General features: G+C 39.6%; 1 protein-coding gene across 6 annotated transcripts in view; it reads right to left on the reverse strand.

Annotated features, from left to right (window-relative positions):
* Positions 1 to 18,672, reverse strand: part of tanc2b (tetratricopeptide repeat, ankyrin repeat and coiled-coil containing 2b) — a 242,583-nt gene that overhangs the window by 141,272 nt on the left and 82,639 nt on the right. The window contains exon 1 of one of the 6 annotated variants that reach the window (XM_084740359.1): positions 14,605 to 14,820. The exons of the other annotated variants lie outside the window; for them this stretch is intronic. The gene's annotated coding sequence lies outside the window, so the exon portion shown is untranslated. Of the gene's footprint in view, positions 1 to 14,604; positions 14,821 to 18,672 lie in introns of those variants that run through there. 6 annotated transcript variants of the gene reach the window in all.

The raw sequence follows: 18,672 nt of genomic DNA on the forward strand, positions 1-18,672 counted from the left end.
CTCTGTAGGACTGCTTATAAGTAAAAGAAGAAGTAGAATTTGTTTCCATGCTATGTGTGGACAACACGTCTGCCGTGGAGGAGCTTTTTTGGTTGTTCTGTTGCTTTGTTCCAGTTAATCCACACGTCTCGGTCTGCGGCGCACGAGCAGCATCACCTCCCGTTCCCTCTGACCTCTGGCTGTCTACAGTGAGAGGAGGGGCGTCTGCGACTCCTGCTAAGGTTGCAGATGCCTCTCTCTGCAGCGCCAAAGAGTGTTTAATGAGAAAAGGTTGGGATCGTGATAAATTCACACAGGGAGGCTGAAGAACAGAGCGCCTGCTGCAGTCAGTGCTTGTTCATAATGGAGGAAGATATTTACTGCCTTTCAAATTACTGCCTCAGTGAATGACAGACTGAGCTATTACCATACAGCAGCTTAAAGAGGAATGCTGCTAAATTTGATCCTTATTCCTGCTGCTTGGGGGGGGGGGCTCTCTGTGCTGCGGGGATTTGTAAGCTTCACAACAAAACCCTCAAATGTGGAAGGAGAAGTTTGTACCACACCCTAATCTCGCCTTTGCCAGCTCCACGGAGGATGAACTAATTCTTAGAGGATCATTCAAAGGATATTCAAGGATATTCAGAAATGTTTTCTTCAAAATTAACAACTCAAAACGCTGAAACTTATGAATACAATACCAGACTGGTAGAAAACACCACTGCTACTCAATAGACTAAATCACTGTGACTGTTACTCTTTCATGTTCTTGGACACAAAGTGAACAAAACTGAACAATAATTATTCACATACATTTAGTGCCATTAACATTTAGAAACAAAACAACTTATTCCTGTCTTTATCCCATCATGTTCCCTGTAGTTCCTTGCCTTATCCTATTAGACGCCCAAACCACAGATTTAACTTATCTCTCTCTTGAACTGTAGGTATAAACTTCCTGAAAACATGTTTACACTGGTGAAGAAAACAATAAAGCAGAGCAAAACAAAGAGTAATCAATATTTCACACCTTCACATTATAGATTATCTGCAGAGTATAAGCCTTAAAACATAAATAAATATATATATGAGTGATTGTCCCAGTTTTATGCTGTTCTGAACAATGCATCCTGCAGGATACAGACATTCAGAGTCTGATTATTAAAGCTGTGAGAATGTTATCCATTATTTCTCAACAAGAACAGAAAAAAACAGCTTTAAAAAACTATTTTCTAAAACAAATCTCCCCAACATATAGTTAATATGAAAAAATAACAACAGCTTGCTCGTGGCCAGTTTCCACGTACGCCATCATGTTGGATTTTGACAAATTCTGAGCACATTTTTGACTGTTGTCATTCATCGTCCGCCCTTCAGTGTTTTTAGTAGGCCTGGGTGATAGAGCTGAACAACCTATCACAGTTTCATATCAGTTGATATCAATAATTATTGATCATGCAGGTTGTGACTAAATACATGTTGTGTAGTCGAGGGAGTGGAAGCAGAGGTGAAAAAATGAGAGAAAATCACAATTTTTTTTACCAAAAACCTTGATATTGCGACGATATTGTAGGGATGACTATTGGTAATTTCACAAAAAAACTAACTCAGTGAATTTGTTTGGTAAATATTACCAGTAATGTGGATATAATAAGAAGAAAATTATATAACTTTACTGCAATGCAGCCTTTAAAACCAGGAAATATCATAATATCATAGTAGAACGATATCCAAAATCTGTCACGATATCTACTCTCACTTCACGATACGTTATAATATTGATATAAAGGCCAGCTCTAGTTTAAGTCTGGCCAGTTAATGCCCCCCCCACAGCCTCAAGGGACTGTATCCCCAAGCAAACAGGAGAAAGTGGTGTGAAAGCTTAAAATGTGCATTTTAGATAAATGATAAATGTACAGACTTTAAAATAACATCATTAAAACATTAAATATGTTGCTGCCATGTGATGCAGGGGTTTTCTGTTGTAAACAAACACTCTGATTGCTTCTGTTGGCAACTCTGCAACAACTACTTGTGGCAAACTTATTGCTCTCTACACCAACACCAGCAGCTGCTATTATTTTCCCTGTTTACCTCCGCCGTTCACAAGGCAGGAAATACTACGGCTTTAACCGCTTTACTGTCGGAGAAACGGATGTCTGAAATGAAAATGGGGCGCCTCAAAATTATACGCCGCGTTAAAATGCAAAGGTGAGTTGACTTGTGTTAAATTTAGCTGGACTGAGGTAATGAAATTCAGACAAACAGCCCACGAGGGCAGCGGCGTGTGGAGTGTCACAGACGCAGCTCCAGGCTGTGGATTAGTGTACGGTGCCATATTTAAAGGCTAAATCTCTCTCGCGGATTCGTACAGAACTTAATTTAACGTTCTCTGGCCCATCCGCAGGCTGTATGACTGAAGTAAATCATCGTTGAGTGGTCATTTCATCATATTCGTTCTGAAGAGCAATCGCTTGGAAATGAGTTCTGTTTTGATAGAATTCTACCTAATTGAGGGGTTCTGTGTGCTAGAACCACAGAAAGACTTCCACAGACAAACAGACTAAAAAGAACAACAACAAACACATAAATTGAAAATGCACTCTTAGAAACGAAGGTGAAAGGGTTCTTCAGTTTAGCCCCATAGAACCTTTTTTGGTTCCGGGTAGAACCTTTCTTATATGCTCCACTCAGAACCCTTTCAGAGAGTTCTACATAGAACCCATCATAAAGAGTTATACCTTACGGTTCTATCCAGAACCCTCTATGAGAGGTTCTACAGAGAAACCATCTATGATGTAATTGTTCCTCCCAGAACCCTTTCTGGATGTTCTATTTGGAACCTTTCCAGTTTCTAAGGGTGCTAACAAGAAGCCACTCATGGGTTTCTACCAAGAACCTTGTTATATTCCAAGGGTTTTATCTAGAACACAGTGAGGGGATTCTACAAAGAACCTTTTTGTATTCCAAGAGTTTTATCTAGAACACACTGAAGGGGTTCTACAGAGAAGCCTGTTATATTCAAAGGGCTTTATCTAGAACCAACTAATGGGGCTCCACAGAGAACCTTTTTATATCCCAAGAGTTTTATCTAGAACCCAGCCTGGGGGTTCTACAGAGAACCTTTTTATATTATAGTACAAAAACCCCTTGACCAATCCTCGATCAAAGAGTTCATCAAAGATTTCAACAAGCCTTGAAACTTTCTTCTAAAAAGGGGTTCTTTGGAGGAAAATGGTTCTTAATGGAGCCCTTAGTCTTTCAAAGAACGCCTGACAAGCCCTCTCTTCATAAAGGGAAGTAAATGGTCCTGGGTAGAACCCTTTTGGAACCCTTATTTCTGAGAGCATACACAAAAGGGACTCCAAACAACAGAATGCAATCACCAGTTCATCTATTTATATAATGATTTAATGCTCTGTAGCCTTTTATTTGGGCCGGAGCCACAGAGAGCACCTCTCCTTGTGGAACACCAGCTAAATGCCAAACAAACAACAGATAAAAAAGCCCAGCGTACATACAGTGTCTCCAGAAAAGCCACGAGCACAAAAACACAACCGTAAAAAGGCTGTTTGATGTTGGATAGAAAAGGGCCGGCGGCAGACGGGCAAAGTGTCATTTTGTTTTTCTCCTCATTCCAATCTGAGTGCAGAGCTTTCAACCCGCACACAGGGACGAACAATTAGGGAGAGAAGAAGGAGAAAGAGATGGAGACACAGAAGAGGAGAGGTGGCCATTGACTGTGCCCATAGTAACAGACGGAGCATGGAGGACGGAGAGAGGTGAAATAAAAAAGACGACGGAGGCCGTCCTTGCTGCTGCGCCCTCTTTCATGGCGCTCCGTTATTCTTATCCTCCGCTCGCCCAAAGCAACGCAATAATTCATTCTGTTCTCAGTGTCATTGTGACGATGGGAGAAGGAAAAAAAAAAAAAACAGAGTATACCCACACACACCGTCTCAATTGCAATGAAGATGGGCCTACAACTGCAAACAAGCACGCCTGAATAATGAAATACACATTAAATATAAAATAGACTGGGGGATTGTGGAGCCTGCAGTGCCACAGCAGACACTAACACTTACACATGGTGGGGAGAAAGTAGGCTACTGTATGTGGCTGGATGTCTTTTACCATTAACATGACAGATACACCCTATAGTACACTATGTGTGCTGCTATATTTAGTGTAAAACAAACGTACGTGTCCTTACCTGAACCACCGCTGCTGCTGCTTCATTTGCACTGATGTTGTATCAGACTAAACAACTAGAATTTCAGATTTCAGATGATGTATATGTCAAAGATGGACGGATTAAAGAAGAATAGTGAATCTGAATCAAAAATACATACTTTTCGTCTGGTCTGTACTGTGATTTATCCATCTAGATTGTTTTGATGTGAGTTCAAGAGTTTTGAAGATATTGGCTGAAGAGCTATCTGTCTTCTCTCCGATATTTTAAAACTAGACGACTTGGCTTTTGGTGCTCAAAGCACCAGAAGTTACTTAACTCAAGATAAGAGGAACTACTTTGTCTCTGGTAGAAAGAAAGTAGTTCTGGTAGATCAACTGCAGACAGACAACATCTATAGCAGAGGTCTGACATCTTTATTCTAATCTATCTACTAAATTCCACGAGGCACGGCTGCGTTGCGCCTTGCAGCGTCCTCTGTGCTCTATGCTCTGTCTCAAATACATGCCTATTTGTAGTCTATTTTTGACGGATGCCGCATCATTTGGCACAGAGCAGATCGAGCAGGCAGGAAGTCAGTCACAGAAAAAGTAGAGAGAATCCAGTAAATTTTCAAAATAAAAGACCCCGCACAGACTCACGATCAGAAAGATAGACAGAAAAGAAACTATTTAATTATGTAGTGTGCACAAAGAGCAAGGAAACAGGACTAAATCAACAAAATGTGAGCAAGTAAACATGATCAGGCAGGCAAAATCCTCCGCTGCAGAAATGCTTCTGAAACGCTGCTGGTAGTGGCTGCAGATGTGTCGAGGATGGATCAAAACGACGGCGCAGACGTGCCGTGCTTGGTGGAATCGACTGGATGGCTAAATAGCACTACAGGCCAGGGGAAAAACATGGATTTTTGATTATGGAGTGAACTGTCCCTTTAAATAAATGTCAGAGAGGCTCCACTTCAGAGACAAAATAGTGTCAAGTTTACATAAAAAGAACTTTTAATTCATCAAAAAGTGTTTGCTGAGTGCAAAGAATTCAACAATGGGTGAGAAAAACAATGTCACAAACTGCAGGATATGGGTCAGAGTGTGTGTGTGTGTGTGTGTGTGTGTGTGTGTGTCAGGGAGAGAGGAGAGGAGTATTGTTTTTCACAGATTCAGCGTGCTGCTCTGACATCAATTTTTCATGTGCAGCTTTCAGCTGGGCACCCACTGTAGTTCTGTTTGGGTGTACAGTCAGTCTCATTGTTCGCTTCTCTCCTTTACACATTTTTACAGAAAGATTTCATTTTTAGTTGGAGCTGATTTCATTATATTGTTTTTATGATAAGGCTGCAAATAATTATTATTTTTTATCATTGATACACCAGTCAATTCTCTTCTCAATCAATTGTTTGATCATTGGTGGAGCTGCAACGATTACTGCCAACCATTTTGACATTTCAGTCATTCTTCGTCATTTCATCGTTTCAGTCAAATTTAAATCAAAAATGTCAAACATTTGTTGCTTCCAGCTTCTTAAATGTGAGAACTTGCATTTCTCTTTGTCATTCATGACAGTAAATGAAGAGTCTTTGGGGTTTTTGGGAATGTTGGTTGTACAAAAAAGCAATTTGAATTAGTCATTTTGGGCTCAGGGAAATCGTGATGAGCATTTTCAACACTTCTTTGACATTTTATAGACTGAACTGTTAATTGTGAAAATAACTGGCAGATTATTCAATGACAAAAGTAGTCAGTAGGTGCATCCCTGATTGTGGATCTAGAAAATGGAACAACATAGTAAAAAATCCAATCCTCTCCAAATTTCTTGTTTTATATAACCACCAGTCCAAAACCAAAAAATATTCAATTTATAATGATACAGAATAAAGAAAAGCAGAAAATCATATTTAATAAGCTAGAAACTGATTTTTATGTTGCTTGACTGAACTGATAAATAGATTATCAAGAGAGTTGCTGATGAAGTTTCTGTCGACTAACGAATCAACTGATTGTTTCAGCTCTTAATTGATTTATATAATATTTTAACATTTTGAGGGTTTTCCAAGATATACACATTTTTTCCTAAAATAATATGCCTACCTAATATCTCTGACCAAATACCTCCATATTGATATTTATCAAAATATCAAGTCTCATACCACGATATCAATAAAATATTGATATCATGAGTTCTTTTTTTAAAACATAACGCGGGCTGCAACAATTAGTTGATTCACTGATTATTTATCAGCAGCTACATTAATCCCCTACTATATGGATAATCAATTATTTGTTTTCAGTCTTTTTCTTTTTTTTTTTAGAGAAAATATATCCAAATTCTCTGAATTCAGCTTCTCAAGTGATTATTTTCTTTTCTTTACTTGGACAAAACAAGTTATCTGAGAGCGTCTCCTTGGGTTTTGGGAAACACTGATCAACATTCTGTGAATCAAACACAAACAACATATTAATTAATTGAAAAAATTATTGATTTATCCATAATGAAAGTAATTCTTAGCTGTAGCCTAAATGTTCAGCTTCACCTGACACAGTTTTACCTTTATCACATTCTGTTTGTTTCTAAATGGTTTACAGGGTGGGTTTAGCTAAAATGGAAATGGCGGCCACAAATGATGATTATGTTCATTATTTAGTCTAAAAGATGTAGAAGAAAATGTGAAAAATGCACATTACAGGTTCCCAGACCCAAAGGTTACGTCTCAAAATAGTTTGTTTCGTCTGTTCATCAGATATCTAAATCACAATCACAGTATAAAATGGAGCAAACCAACAAAACCTCACATTTGAGAAGCTGGAAACAGTGAATGTTTGGCATTTTTGTTCAATCTATAATCAAAATAGTATCCTGTCGTTTCAGCACAAGAGGGGATGCACCTGTTACAGTACATGTGTTTGCATAATGTGTGACACCATCATCAGAGCTGTCAAAACAGATAAACTCATCCTGCGGCCTGATAAATCCAGTCCTTCCAGCGAGTGTCAGCAGGAGTTAGAGCTATTGAGAGTGGCAAACATGGCTGCCACAGACTGGAGAAGAGGAGGAGGAGGAGGAGGAGGAGGAGGAGGAGGGGAGGGGGGGGGGGGGCACCAGACAGTCAGACAGACAAGTACAGACAGAGACAGACTGTAGGTTTGAATTCAGAGATGGCACGATAACTGCCATCAGACAGAGACAGCCGGGGAGACGCATTTGGACACACAGCTGGCGTGGGTTTCTGTCCACGCCTTGCTGTTGTGGGTCCTCGCAATCGCAGCCCGATGCCGCCGCCGCCGTTTGCTTATGCAACGTTGTGTTTTGCAGCATTTTATCATGCAGTGCAAAGCAACACAATATCCCTCAGTATGCTCAGCTAGCAAGGGCACTTCCTGCTATTCAAAGGCACACAGCGTTGAGCAGCAATAATGAGCCCATCCACATCAAGAGGCACAATGAAAGCCCAGTTTCCCGACTGGCAAAAACAACAGGATGCCGCTGCAGAAGGGGGGCTGATAAGTCCTGCAATGGCATCAAAAATTTAAATGGGCCACCGTCGTGTTATTTCATATTTCTCACGGACAAATGCACAATCGAGCAGGCTGTTTGTTTATGCAGGATTTTGGGTCGATATGTGTGTCAGTGTCAGAGAGAAGCTGGAATAAATTAAGCAAAGAAACAGTGATGGGATGGATTGAGGTCTTTGGGAAAACAAACAAACAAATAGTTTGAAACATTGGTCTTCAACAGGGGGTCTGTGACACCCAAAGGGGTCCTCCTGTTTGATACTTTTTTGAAGGTTCTTTTTTTTATTCATTTAAAACATGGATTAAAGATCCAGTGTGTAAGACTTATAATGATTTATTGGCAGCATATGACATAAATTAGATATAATATTCATAAGTATGTTTTAATTAGTGTTTAATCACATGAAAATAAGAACTGTTGTGTTTTCGTCACCTTTGAATGAGATCTTTACATCTACAGAGGGTGCAGGCCTTCTTCCACGGAGGCCGCCATGTTGCACCATCATGTTTCTACAGTAGCCCAGAGCGGACAAACAAAACAATACAGCCTATAATGAATTTTGCAGCCGCCGTAGTTTCTCCTACATGCTTGAAAAGGGAGGAAAAGATGAAAGCGACAGTGTTTTCACCGTGATAACCACAAAATATGGCATCAAAAATGAATTTAACCAAATAAAAATCTTCTCCTGCTTCTTTTTAAATGGTTAATGTGTGAGTTTGGCTGGGAAGATGTGAACATAAGCTTGTTTAATCTGATTTAAAGAAGAATCAGACCCAGCAGCATTAAGAATAACTTTAAATAACTGATCTTTTTGCTGATGGATTCATTTTCTTATGTAGGTAAGACTGTGTTTGTAGGGGAAAGGTTATCCATGAATCCTTGTGCAATAACGCAAGTTAGCTAACCTGTTTAATCGCTGTCTGTCACCTATCCATTAATAGTGAACCAGTTAGCTATATGAATTATTAAAACTTATTAATTTGTTAAATACTCGATTCTGATTGGTACAGCAACCTAAATTCTGTTATTTTTGTATCGCAGACCGTTGCTATGTATAACAGACCGTTGCTATGGGTGCAGTTCTGATCATAGACTCTGGAGGAACAATAAAATCATTTTAAATCCATAAAATCATTTTAAAGTTAATATGTTGTGCCAAGTTATTGTTTTTTGAGGGGTCAATAACCATGTAATAAGTGGAATAATGTACAGTGAGGAGTGGCCAATATGGAAGAGATAACACAGAGTTAGCAGATCATTATTATGAAATAAACCCCTTCAGTTTGATTCAAGACCACCCCACTTTGTGTCTGGGTCCTTCATCACCTTTTCAGGGTTTATTTCACAATAATGACCTGCTAACTGTGCATTATCTCTTCCATATTGGCCAGTTAGTCGTGTCATTATCCCACTCGCTCTTGTGAGCCACAGTGGAGACTCTGACCAGCTCAGAAACAAGTGGCGAAAGCGCAGAGGATGGTGCTAACATGCCTAACATTAGCCATGCTAATAACTATCAGTACTCACAAATGAGAGGAGACCTGAAAATATTCAATGCAATATACATATCAGAAGGTCTCTCTGCCAGCTCACGGGTCTGTGGGCTGAAATATGTTGTGAGCTGTGGCTTAAAAAACGAAGAGTGAGGACTATGGGGATGGCAATCACTTAGCACCTGTAATTATGAGAATAAATTAATGATGAATGGGTGGAATGAGTGGGACTTGACAAAAAAAAGAAGATGAGGGGGCGTAAGAAAATAACCACTCCAGGAGGAACGAAAAGAAAGGAGGAACAGTGGGACGGATGTGAAAAGAGGCCGTGATGAAAACGTTATGGATTGATGAAAAGAGATGAAGGAGGAGGAAGAGAAGCAGCTAGCTGTGGCGGTGATGAATGGAGAGGACGAAGAACCTGAAAAAAAAAAAAGGGCGTGAGGTGGACACGTTTGGTTATGAGATGATGCGGATAAATGGACACAGACACGGGAGGACATGAGAGAGAAAAGGAGGAGGATGGGGAGGAAGAAAAGAGGGGGGGGGGGGTGGAGTGGTGAAGACTCATTAGCCTACGCAGGGCTGCTACATTGAGCCTTCCCTGCTCTACTGTTTTATCTCCCTCTCTTCTCGCTCCTTTTGTTCTCCAGAAATATCTGAGTGGGTGGGAGGGAGAGTAACAGCGTGTGCGAGAAAGCAGGAGAAAGTTACAGTAAGTGAAGTGATGACAGAGTGAGGGGGAGACAGTGACAGAGGAAGTAGATGACTAGTGAGCAGCCTGGTATCTTTAGAAAATTTTCTATATACAATATCAATAGGACAGCGGATTTTCATTACTAAAACTGGTCTCTAATGTTATCCAAACCATAATAATAGCTGGGAAGTAACTAAACACACTCAGTATGATGTTTAAAGATATCTCGCAGGGTTTCACACAGTGTTTTTACGGTGGAGAGACCCCACCTCGCCTTAAATAAAGAGCATCTCAAAGGAAATGATTTGATTTTTATGAAATATAATATTAGGCTCAGAAAAACAGCAGTGGTGGGTTGGCCCTATAGCTTAGTTGGTAGAGCTTCCGCCCAATGTACTGAGGCTGTTAGTCCTCTGCAGCGGCCGCTGGTTCAACTCCCGCCTGCGGCTCTTTGCTGCATGTCGTTCCCCCTCTCTTCACCCTATTTCCTGTCTGCTCTTCAGCTGTCCTATCCAATAAAGGCAAAACAGCCCAAAGACATAGCAAAAACCACATATTTTATGATTGAGGTAGTTTAAGCAAATGTCTGGTGTACATATCCATCACAGAGCTGCAACAATTAATCTATAATGAATGGATTATTAAATTAATCACCAACTACTTTGATAATCGATTAATCGTTTTTTTAATTTTAAGAAAAAATAGTCAAATTTCTCTAATTCCAGCTTCTAAAATGTGAATATTTTCTGGTTTCTTTACTCCTCTATGGCAGTAAACTGAATATCTTTGTGTTCTTGACCAAAAAAAAGACATAAAATGCTAGAAAATGGAGAAAAATGTCAGCCAGTGTTTTGCAGAGCACAAACAACTAAACGATTAATCAAGATAACAATCCAAAGATCAATCAAATGAAAAGATAATCATTAGTTGCAGCACAGTAGAGCTGAAATGATTAGTCAATTAATTACAAATAAAATGGCAACTCCTCTAATATTTGATGAATGCATTTAAACATTTTTAAATAAAAATACCAAACATGCCCCAGTTTTAGCTTCTTATTTGTGATATTTTGTGACATCTTGTCATACATGACAGAGCTGCAACTATTGGTCGATTAACTGATTAGTAAATTAGTCAATCGAAAGAAAATTATTTGCCAACTATTTTGATAACTGACTCATTGCTTCAGTCATTTTTTTAAACAAAAATGTCAAACATTTGCTTTTTAAATGAGAGGCTTTGCTGTTTTTCTTTGTCAACTGTTTAAAGAAATCACTTTGGGCTCTGCAAAACTGCACTGAGCATTTTTGGCTATTTTATACACTAAAAAATTAATTGATTAATCATGAAAATAACGAGCAGATTAATTGATAATGAAAATTATCATTAGCTGCAGCCCTCATTAGCACCCAAGCTGTCTGCTGAACTGAAATGATTAGTCAGTTAATTAGAAATTGAATGGCAGCTGCTTTGATATTTGATTCATGGTTTTAGGACATTTTTCAAGCAGAAATGCAAAACATGCCCCAGTTTGAGCTTCTCAATTGTGACAGTTTGTTGGTTGGACATGAAATTTGAAAGCAAGTCCCGAGCGCAGAGTGTTCTAGGGTCACATGACACATGACAGAGCAGAGGATATACTCATCGACTCTGTGTGGACTTCTGTGATCCTGTAGACGGAAATCTACCACACGTGTGGAGCATGTCCTCCAAATGGACTCCAGGAAAAAGTATAAACAGACCTACTATGCTAACCTGGTTTGTTACGCAGAACCATCTGGGAAAAGGGCAAGAACTTTCAAGAAACCCCCCTGGCAGGTGATTGGAACCATCTGTCATGTCTAACAAGGGCTAACTTCAACCAATCAGATCAACTCACTGAAATGAAGCTGGCCAGAAGAACAGCAAGGACATGTTTTCCATTGATAAAAGCCTTCAGTGTCGTTCTTTGCTCTTCTTTCAATGGAGAAATACTCTCCAGGTCTGATATAACTGATAGTATCTACACTAGCCTCTTCAGGAGTCGCCATTGTTTGTTCGAGACGAGTCGTTTCCATGGACGCTTCATGCTGTCATCACACCTAAAACCACGACCCTAACTGCCAGTAGTGCCTCTGAGCACGCTGATTGGCTGCTCCACCTCTGGTGTGGACTCAAACGGACAGCTTGGAGCCTGGCAAGAGGGATTCTCGTGTGATCTTGAGAACCCAGTTAACTATTATGTGTCCATAGTGCCTGGTGCCCCAACAGTCCATGAATGCATCCTTTTGGGAGTATAGTCCAGGCTTAACAAGTCACATTAGGTTCATCAAATTGTGAAGGACTCATTTTCTGAGTTTATGGACCGAATGATTTATCGATTAATTAAGAAAATAATTACCAGAATAATCAATAATCAAACTCTTCTCTAGTTGCAGCCCTAGAACATATGGCAGAGTTCACAGACTGACTTCTAAGTCCAATTTCAGCCAAATGTTCCTGTTTTCCTGTGCGATGAGAGATTTAAAGAAAGCTCATTTCCAATTTTACCTTAAAATAGTAATTTAGATAAACTTCGATTAAGTTTTGGTTTGTTTACAGACTGTCTGATTGTCTCACTGCTGATTCTTCACACTTATTTTTAGTGGTGACGCTGAGTCGCTGTGATCCCCGAACTTCATTAGATACGTAATCATAACGGATAGAAATGATGGCCAAGAGATTCTTGATAGATTACTTTTTAAACGGGGAAATATCTGATTAAAAGAAAAAGAAAGCAAGCCAAAGAATGTGACTGCTGTCATATTAATTAGTTGGTGAGAAAAAAGCAGTGAGCAGACAGAGTTGCTGTAGGTAAAGCTGGGTATTGCTGAAATTAAGCACAAAACATTTTGACAAATAAAGCCAAAGTTCCCACAATTTAAAACAAAACATGGGTACAAAATGATCTAAAACACAATCTGGTCTGATCAAAGAATATCAAGGTTTGATAGCCAGCTTTAGGGAGAGATGGATGAAGGGGAGAGAAGAGAGATGGAGAGGTGAAAACAGAGAGAGGTGACATAATTTGGTGGAAACCAATCGGCAATAACAAGCAGAGCTGCGTGGTGTTATTAATAAACTTGAAGACATGAAGAGCGACATGAAGAACACTGTGAATCACTATCAGGAGACACTTGATCTTTCATTCCTGTCTCTCGCACAATTTTCTCCACTAATGGCCATCTGTCAGACACCACGGCCTCTCTGGTTCTCTCACTCCATCACTTATTTTCAGTCTGCACAGTGGCACAAAGAGGTAGGACCGATCTGATCCACGGGCATTCATCGGATATCGGAATCGCGTCACCAGTCCACATTCCACGACACCATGTGTTATCCATTTGTAAATATTACGTAAATTAAAGGCTGAGGCGCACTTTTCATACCTACTTTGTGTTTGTATTAAGTTTATAGGACACAAATCCTAAGTTGTGGGGCCACTATACAGCTGGAGAGAAGAAAAGTACCAGCCACCTCACTCAAACAGTTACATCTGCATTTTGGAAAATGAAATCTTCAGGATGTAACAACACCAAAAACCCACAATAAGATATTAAAAAAAAGAAAAATTACAACTTGAAAAAATGTCTTTCATTTTTCCTTTCAGCTAGGCATGTCAATTATCAGATCAATTATTAATAAATTAATCACAACTAAGAATTCATTCAATTAAAAATTTATTAATTTATAATAGAGACATGGCAGTAAGTGTGCATCATTGATATTGGTTTGTCTAGTAGAGGCGTTTGTTGAACAAGGGAACTTGAACTAAAATGAAAACAAAAGAAAAATAACGGTGCGTTTTGTATCTTAATGATAAATCAATTAATTGATTGTCAGTGTTCAGTTGAGGAAAATGCACAAAATTTGCAATCCTACTTTCAACTTAAAGTTTTTCTGCTTTATAAAAGTAACCAGCCGTGACCTAATCATAAAAATGAATTGTCTCTGGCAAAGAATATGGAATATAAATATAGCAAATGCAAACTCTCTGCAATGCATCATAGGGAAATTATGCAAATGGTGTGTCAGCCTATCAGCTGCACATGTGAATGTCACAAGCCACAATCCTACAGCGCCCCAACAATGGTGGGAGGATGCCATTGCATAACAACGTTACATTACACAAACCACACAAGCTTTCCAGAGTGAAGTTCAGTTTCAGCCTCTTGGGAAGTAATCTAGAGAGCCCTGGTGCTGGTATACTATCAGTATTGGCAGATATCCAAATTGAAATTCGTTAGGAAATTTAAAAAAAGGATCATAAGTACCACACATGCAGTGTCCATTCTTAAGGTGTGGCACGAAGCTTCCAAGGCACCGATTGCTGTCAGAGTCCACTACCTGGGTCAAGGTGACACCAGCAGCCACAACAAACCAGACAGACAGAGGGTTTGACAGAAGCTGCTGACACCAGACACTCAACACAGCTCTTAAATCACACACTTGAACCCCTCACCTTTAAAAACGCACACTGAGACGCCTACACAGTGAAATCAAGAGCTGCCCAGACACACAGAAATCCTGAGAAACAATTAAAACCTTGATGAATTCTGTCTCCTTCCAAAGCCAGTTTCCACCACTCCCCACAGTCACAACTGAATTCTACATCCACACAAACCATTCACCCATCCATCCATCCACCCATCCACCCATCCACCCATCCATCCATCCATCCACCCATCCATCCTCCAACCCCGATTCATCCGGCTCACCTTTGTCAGTCGAGCGCCTCGTCTGCCCAGGCAATAAAAATCCTGCACCATAGTAAGGGAGATCCTAGACAAAAGGAGGAGATCGTAGGGGCACGGAGAGGATAAAAAACAACACGGGGAGAAAAAAAGGCAGAGAGAAGAAGAGGACAAAAGATAGAGGGAGGGAATAGAAAGGAAAAGAGGAGAGAGGTAAAGAATGGCCCAGACAGGCAGAGAGCTCTCCACAATGTGAGCAGCGAGGGAGGGCGAGCGCCAGGTGTCAGTACGCATACACTCACTGAGCTGCCGCGCATGCACACACACACACACACGCACTCACACACGCTCACAAACACAAGCAGACAGGCAACTCTCTCTCTCTCGCTCTCAATCTCTCCCCCTCCTCCTCTTCCTCCTCCTCCTCCACCTCCTCCTCCTCTCGCTCACTCTCCGGCAGCAATAACTCTCCCTCATCCTCCTTCTCTCTCTCTTCTTTCAGCCAGGGCAGCATTCCTTAACTCTTTCAAAGCCAGTGATCTCAAAGAGCGATTGATCTGTCTTCCTCCACTTGTGCCAAGGCTGAACGATTAACTGTCTTCGTACTGAAATCGTACTTTAAATAAGGAAAACTTCCAAATCGCAAGAAGTGGTGATTGTGATCCCCACTTGGGGGCAGTGGAAACATGCTGTAAACTCAAAGTTTGTATGGCGAATGTGTTAGCAAAAAGTTGCCAATCGTACATTATACACGTCCAGCACACTTGGAATCCCGTTTCCAATATTTTTCTACTGTCTGTTTTACACAAAATCCTGAGAAAAATATCTGTCTCTTAAGCTGTTCAACGCTCGTTAGCTAGATGCTAACGGTGTCTGTCTGCAGTTTGCTGGACAAGTAGCGTACAGTGGGTTTATCAGAGCTTTTCTCCTGGTCAGAGTGAGAGCTGCAGGTCATCAAACCAGTAAACCAAAACCAAAACAATTAAGTGAAAAATGCTAAAAAAAAAAAAACACTTGTCTGTGTTGAAATGAGAGCCAAATTTCAGGATGATTAAAAGATGATGCTGGGGGACCTGTAAAAGCAATATATATATTCATGTTTTTAGTTAGTTAATTTTAGCAAAATGCTAGCTAACTTACTACCTAATCTACATCAATCATTAGCTAGCTAGTTTGCTGGCATTTAGCTAACATGAATGCAACTTCAGATGATGTTTTACAGGAAAAGGAGATGTTGGCTTAACTGTTTTTAGAGCACAGAGCAAAAAGTGATGGGACTTAGGAAGGGTCAATTCTCTGTGAGTTTTGAGACACGACTATAATGACGCTTTCAAGTGTCATAATTGTATTTCAGTGTTATCGAGTATTGTCACGTATAATTTTTTACTTGTCAAAACTTGCCAAGCTGGCCAAGTTCAGTCACAAGATCTATTCAGGTAGAAACGAGATACATTTGTGATTATGCTCAGTAGAAACACTTTTTTTCACACTATGATGACAACAAATACGGGCAGAGAGTTGAATTTACAGGATATAGCTGAAATTTAAATTAAAAATTGATCAGAAAAATGTAATTAGATATTTCCCTCCAGTAGTTCAGCTCTAACGTGTCACTAACTTGGGATGTGAATTCTTCATATCCCACATTTACGACACTGAGTCTCAAATTACCTCTCCACTTCATTCTATTTTAGTCATACAGAATAGTGACTGCTTAAAGTCTGCACGTCCTTCTATGTGGACGAGGACGTCAATACAGGCGACGTCTTTAGAGCTCCAGTATCACAGAGAAATAATACACCAGAGTGCTCAGCGCCCATCAGGGAGTTAAAGCTGAAACATGCCTGTGAAGACTCATGAAATTGCCTTGTGTGTTGGGATGCAGAGAGAGGCCTTCTGGGTAACAGTAGCTCATGGAAGTTTGAAGAGTTGCTCGCACACACATATTGAAAATCTCAATTACATGTTGAGTGTGTCTGCAGACCTGTGAGTCAAACAGGGAAACGTGTCCCTCAGGATTGGAACTGGGCCAACATTAAGTACCTACTGTACTACCTCACTCCACAGTAGCATCACGAATACACCTCTAAAATAGTCTTCGAAATACAGTCTATGAAGTAATTTCAGCATAAAATCTACCGGTAATGCAAAGAAACAATACTGTAAACATATACAAGTTCTTCTGTTAGTTAGCAGGACATTTATGAAGCCTCTGAACAGATTTGAATGAAATCTGGTGGAAAGTTCGGCCATGAGCCAAAGAACAAGTAATTACAGTAGTTCTAGGTGCATTTTGCATTTTCAAAATGACACATTTGGATGATAACTCTACCTTGGCAGAAGTATGGTGTTCTGAGTGCTTTTGAGCTTTTATTTATTTTCCAAATTCATTTTTACATCAAGATTAATTTTCAGGGTCTGAATGTTCCTGCGGGGTTTTTAGTTCCCAGTACAATCAGTTTAGTAAATACAACGCTTCCTCTGAGCGCACAGGGGAGCATTACATTCAAAGCATGTAGGCAGACACCTGAGCAATACTTCTGTGCTGTTCACGGGGAACAGAAGGGTATCAGACACAACGCCTCGACGTATAAACTGATCTAAACCTGAAGCGATTAGCCAATCAACAGAAACTGCTGACAGTTCTGATAATCAGAGATGGACAAAGAGATGCATCAAGATTTATCAGAATGAAACGTAAAATACTGCTGCCTCATTGAACCTTACAGGGAAGCTAAAGGTTGAATGTCATGGAATCAGCAGTAACTGCACCTCATTTGACATTATCTTGTTTGTGACAGACAAACAAAAGCAGCAATTTTTAAGCAAGAGCCTTATTATTGCCTTATTATTCTGTTCATTTAAACTGTTTGTGCTTCATAAATTAATGTTTCACAAAACTAAGGTGTCACTTGCATTGTTTAAATAAAATTTAAATGGTGAAAATTTAAAAAGCCCTTGTTTCAAATTAAATTCCTTTAGCGTTTCATGCACGGTCCAGCCATGTACTACTTTTTAACATAGTTTTATGACCCATGAGGAAAGTATTTTGAGTACTTTAAAAGTATAAAATTATTCCAGTCTACAGTGTCTTGTTATACTGTAGATACAAAACATCTTGATCGCCCCCTGGTGGCTGGCTGCAGTATAGGTCGTAAACCCCACCAACTCCACATTAGCTAGAGCTGCAATGATTAATCAGTTATATCTTAATCTTGGGTCATTTTTTAGTATTTTTGTAAGAAAAAAGTAAACATTCTCAGATTTCAGCTTCTTAAATGTGAATATTTTTTGGTTTCTTTACTGCGGTAAACTGAATATTTTTGAGTTGTGGACAAAACAAGACATTTGATGACGTCATCTTGGACTCTGATCAACAGTTTTCACCATTTTCTGACATTTCATGGACTGAACCACCAGTTGATTAACTGAGAAGATAATCGACAAATTAATCAATGATAAAAAATAATCATCATTGATTGCAGCCCTAAAACATTATATTAGGTTAAACAATTTCACTATATTAACGTAGTCCAAAAGTAACAGAAAGTAATCAAATTACATTACTTTAATATTGATATACATAGATTACATTACTAGTAACTGTATGAGAATACATTCTTAAAGTAAACCTCCAAACTCTGGTTATAGACTAAACAACTACTGAAAATAGTTGTTTATTGCAGTCCAAAACTGAGCAGTCAAAAATAGTGTTTCTGTGATGCCAAATTTGAATCAATAAAAACTGATTTTTACTCAGATTTTATATTCCTAAACATGTCCTGCTCCAAAAAGACACCAGTGTTTGAGCAATTTACAGAAATAAGTCGAGCTATTGCTCAAAATGTAGCAAATAAATGCACAATTTTTCTCTCCAGCGTTCACATGTTCAAGGCTTATCACTTTCCATGACCATAAAACGCTGCCAACACTCTCCCTGCTTCAGTTGCCACCTAAGAAAGGACACCATATCTAGGTCACAGCAACGCCAACTGCTAAATATCAGTCACACTTCAGCCGCGAACACCCTTTAATCAAGCTGTCAACATTAACATGGAGTAGAGCGTTGACACGAATCCAGAATAAAGCATC

Source organism: Lutjanus erythropterus, chromosome 17, assembly GCF_056507025.1.
Source record: "Lutjanus erythropterus isolate fLutEry1 chromosome 17, fLutEry1.hap2, whole genome shotgun sequence".
In the NCBI taxonomy this organism is placed as follows: Eukaryota; Metazoa; Chordata; class Actinopteri; order Lutjaniformes; family Lutjanidae; genus Lutjanus; species Lutjanus erythropterus.